We start from the raw sequence: 5535 nt of genomic DNA on the forward strand, positions 1-5535 counted from the left end.
TATATATATATATATATATATATATATATATATATATATATATATATATATATATATATAATTGTTCGTGAGGACGTGAACGTAGATTATTTATTGTTCACGAGTGTTCATGAACATGTGCAGGTGTTTGGTTATTAAGTATTCACGAACGTGTTCATGAACGTAAATGAACATGTTTGTGAACGTGTTTGTTAACGTTTACGAACGCGTTCGTTAACGTTAACGAACACGTTCGCGAACGTTAACAAACACTAACGAATGCTTAACAAACAAACACGAACAGGATTTTCAAAAACCTTAACAAACGAACACGAACACGAACACCCCAAAATCCTTAACAAAAGAACACGAACAACCTCCGTTCGTTTATGTTCGGTTCGTTAACAGCCCTACGATTGCGGAATGGTCATGTTAGATCATCCACTAGACAATTTTAGAAATATGTTATTATTAGATGTTGTTATTGGAGTCTCTCCAATCTTCATGAACGGCTAGAATGTAGTTTAGAATCCACTTAGGCTCTCATTGTTGCACCCAAAAAAAAAAACAACAAAAACAAAAAACAGGCTGAACATATCGCACATGATGGAGAGATGGAGAGATCAGATTATATGTACGATGAAGAAGAGAATGCTAGGTGGTAAAGAAGAAAAAGATGCATAGAAAAATAATGATATTTGATTATATGTTACGTAAAGTTGACAGGGCTATTTATATAGTAAAGTAATTAATGGTAAAGGTATAAAATAGGTAACACTAGTACAAAAATAAATAAAGACTTACTTTTGAGTTTTGACAACCCTTCTTAAAAATCCATGACCGTTTCTGGAAAAAAAAAAAAAAAGCGATTAGTTTTCGCGATTGTTTCTTCAACAAACAGTCGCAAAAACTACTTGTATTAAAAAAAATTAAATATTAGTTTCCGCGACCATTCCTCTCAGAACGGTCGCGCAAACTTAATAGAACAGTCGCGAAAAATTAAATAAAACTCCTCCTCTCTGCTTCTCACCGTACACGCCGCTCAGTCGCTCCGATCAAAAGCTCCATCGTCGCCATCGCCACTACTCCTTCTCCACGTCAGCGATGACGAAGTCTCCACTATGACTGCCATTGCATGGCTCCATCGTCACCGCCATTGCCACACTCCATTGCCTCCACCGTAGACTCCACCACTGACGCCATTGTTGCTGAGCTGCCAACGCCATTCACCCTCATTTCAGGTGAGAACCTATGTTTGGGTGTGGACTTACAAACTCCTATCTACTGTTTAGATGAGAGATCAGACGGTTAAGATGTTTGGAATGGTGCAGTGATATGGTTCAGTGGTGCAATGATGTACATTTACTAGGTAAAAAAAAAAAATTATAAACTACATTATCAAGCAAGAGCAACGATGCACAATGGTACACAGGTCCACATGTTAATAGAGGTTTTCATTTGAAATTAAACCTACACACACACACATATATAATGGAGCCGTCCATCTGAAAAAAATCTAACAGATCATAAGCAATTATAGTAAAAAAAAAAAAAAAATTATAACGGCATTTTTTGTAAATAACTTAACTTTAAAGTGCTAGTAACATCACTATAGAGTACAGTGCAACTAAGTAAAACTTTAATGAATTAGCTTCTTTATTAAAAAAAAAAAACCTACAAGTACTCAAAAAAAAAAAAAAAAAAACTACAGATTGTATCTGTTGATAAATCCGGAAAACTAAATCCAAAGTTAAACAAAAAAATAAAACTCTTAAATAGTAAAAAGTGAATCCTTAAACCAAATAGAAACAAGTAAACGATAAAGTTTAAAAGGTGAATCCTAGCTGCAATTAACTTTCACATTTGGTGCTATTAATGATAAAAACTTTAAGTACACTTAATATTGTTGCTTACTTGCTCAATGTACTTTATATTATTACTAGGTGCATTCTAAAGGCAAATAATAACTACTAAACTCTAAGGTGAACTTCTAAACCAAATTTAAAAATTTTTTTTGGAGTACTATGACTCTGTTACAATGTAATATATGTTCATAAAAAATTAAACCATAAACAAAACCTAAATTAATAAATAAAATTAAACTATAAGTTGTAATTAAAAGGCAGACAATTTCACTGCATCTATACATATCATGTGATGCATTCAATTGTATTGCTAAGTGAAGCCCATAGTGTTATTACTTGCACTTAAATTTTAAATGATTTACGAAAATGTTATAATTTTTTCTTTCTCTCCCTACTTTAAAGTTGTTAAATATTTTTAAATGGACGCCTCTAGTTGGTTCTTAATTCTCTTATGTGCTTGAATTTTTATTTGATAACTCTATTCAACCAGTGAACCAACTCTATTCAACCCTTTCCCCACTCTTGCCCTTATAGATTCTTACTTGATTAGGACCAACCATTCTCAATATCGTTTTTTATGGGGAAAATTAATTATGAGAATGGGATAATTAATGTAGTAGCTGTGATACTAAAATGATTAGGCCACTCCATGCCAATTCTACTTCTCCCAAACTTGTACTAGTCCTCTAATTGAGTAATTGTACAGTAATGGTCATTGGATTGACCACTATACCAACCATTTCAATTTTCAACTACAATTTATCCAAATTGGAGAGGTTAGAGTGGTCCCCCCCCCCCCACCCCCTCCCAAGCACTTTCAAAGGTTCAAAATTAGAATCAAATACCTATAATTGAAATGTATTTGAGCAAAAGTAGTATCTTTGTACGGACTAGTAAACAAGAAGTGTGCACATACAGACTAACATATAACATAAACATTGTTGTCTGCATAGATGTGAAAAAAAAAAAAGGAAAGAAAAAACGAAAAAACAACAAAACAGCGACATTAAAAAGAAAATGACTACAATTATATTACAAAACTATCCTATAAAACCAACCCAACAAAAAAATCACACAAAAAAATTAACGGAAAGATGACAAAACAAGAGTGCACACGCCACAATACGCACATGCACACACTGATGAACATAAAAATCGAATACAATAAAGCGACTTTTGAAAAATGCAACACGGCACCAATCACACATGCACACAATTACGCAACACAACATTGCCAAACAACGGGAAAAAAAACCCAAACTCAAAACATACTTCCATTAAAGTGCACTATGTTTTCACATTGAGAACATAAAAAAACGACTATAGTAAAACACAATTCGAAAAACGCAACACCCCAACACTAACGAACGTAAAGGTAATCAAAGACGGCACATGACACCAAACACGGATGCATAGGCCTACGCAACACAGTATAACCGATCAACGAAATTTTTTTAAAAAATAGACAAAAATATACCTCCATTAACGTACTCCATGCTTAGGAAAAAAGGAAGAAAACGATTGCAAAGTAAACAACTAGACTATAACAAACGTTGAACAAATGAAATATCCAATCCTACCAAAATTAAAATACCTAAAATCAAGCATAATATACCAAAAGAATATCATTATAAATTAAAAAGCAGTCAAAATTGTCAAAAACTTTGTAGTCAATATTGGCTCTTTGTGTTTCATTTGGTTGAGAAAGTAAGTAGTTAAATTTTAAAAAATAATGGGCAAAAAAGTTATAAAAATAAGAAATCAAGCAAAGGATTTGAGTGCACTTTTTTTTTTTGGTCTTTGAGTACGTGCACATCAATTTATCTTTGAGTGCACATTTATTCACCTTCGAAATGTGTCCTCTAGTGCATATTTTTGTGCCATCGGTACACATTTTTGTACCTACAAGTGCACATTTTTGTGCCTACAAGTACATATTATCTTGCTAACGAAACAAACCTTCATGGAATATATTTATTATGTTGTTTTGAACATAAAATGTTGTACAAGATGTTATAGAAGCTACTAATGCATGTGTATGTATTTCATAATGAAGAATATCAATTCAAAAAATTAAAAAGCAATCAACGCTTTTATTTTTTGCCTTTGAGTGCATGTCTTTGCCTTCGAGTGCATATTTTCCTGCCTAGCTACAAGTGCATATTATCGTGATAATGAATCAAAACTACATAGAACAAATTGATTATATTGTTTTGGACATGAAATGTATTACAAGATGTTGTATAACCTATTGAATGTGTATTTCATAATGAACTCTATGAATTCAAAAGAGAAAGTGTTCAAATAAAAAAAACACAGTCAATGCCTTTTATTTTTAGCCTCTAAGTGCATATTTTTAGCCTTCGAGTGCATATTTTTCTGTCTACAAGTGCGTATTATCTGTAATTGATACGCGAAGAAAATTGAAACTTATTTGTGTGAAAAGTAAATAGAGCTTTGAAAATGAAACAATGGTGAAGATTCTGTTGAGTAGAATTGAAGATGCTTAACAAAAGCAGTTATGGAAATTAAAGTAAGAAAAAGACCATAAAGCCCTTATTGTCGTTTTAAAAATTAAAGGCGCCCTCTAACTGTGTGCCGTTGGATCGAGACAGATCTATGATTGTTGTTTCACTCTATTTTTCACAGGAAGAATACTTTGTCCTGGTTCCTAATCCTATATATATATGTGTGTGTGTATTCAGATTTCACATTAAACTCAATGTATGAACGACGATAGTGTCTTTATTTTTTGTCGTGATTCTTTCACATTATTTCAATATTCAAAAGTAGATGATGGAATTGCACGAAAATTATTAAACAATCTGAATGGAATAGTAGATAAAAATAAACTAAGAAACAAAGATAATAGAAACTAAACCCGACAATAAAGTAGAAAAGTATCTAACTAACCATATAGTAGTGCATCATTGGAGGTAGAAAGAAAGAAAGGTGGCATACAATCTACTGACAGATGAATAGAGATAGGGTAGACATGGTGTTTGGATAGGCCCAAAGGACAAAAACATGGAAAGAGTTTGATAAAAGCTTATATTGGATCAAAGACAATGAAATGGTGATCTATTCTATTTATGACATTCCCATTAAGTGGAGTTGAGTTAGATGTTTCAGTAGCTTAACTTGGCTTCTACCTGCCTCACCCGTCTTTGTCACTGCCTCTCATCGATCTCTCACGTTCTTTAATTTATTTCCTCGAATTATAAGCTCACAATTCTTCTTACTTTTCTCTCTCTCTCTCTCTCTCTCTCACTATGAATTTGAAAAATCAGATCGAGCTTGTACTATACGGCAACTTTTTCAAGTTACCATTCGTATACCAGCTGGCCAGGGTTAATAATACAATATAATGTTGAAGATGAAAGTTAAAACCTTAACTCAGATGGTGAGTTTTTTTTACCTCGTTTTGCACCCTCCTTTCGGGTAACAAGTAACAACTAACAAGTTCTCTTCTTACATATATGATCTTCCACAGTTCCACGCTAGGCCCTCGCTACATGCTCTATCACGCATTTCTCACCAAAATATAAAATATAAAATTGCACCTCTGGTAGGCTCATTTTAAAATCTTGCTCCAATAGTAATGTCGTAGTTCGAATCTCACTAGTACGTACTATTGGGAATCATTGAGAGACCATAATCGATCAAAGGAGTTGGGTGGAAATTAAATCTC

The sequence above is a fragment of the Ipomoea triloba genome, chromosome 12 (assembly GCF_003576645.1).
Source record: "Ipomoea triloba cultivar NCNSP0323 chromosome 12, ASM357664v1".
NCBI classification, from domain to species: domain Eukaryota; kingdom Viridiplantae; phylum Streptophyta; class Magnoliopsida; order Solanales; family Convolvulaceae; genus Ipomoea; species Ipomoea triloba.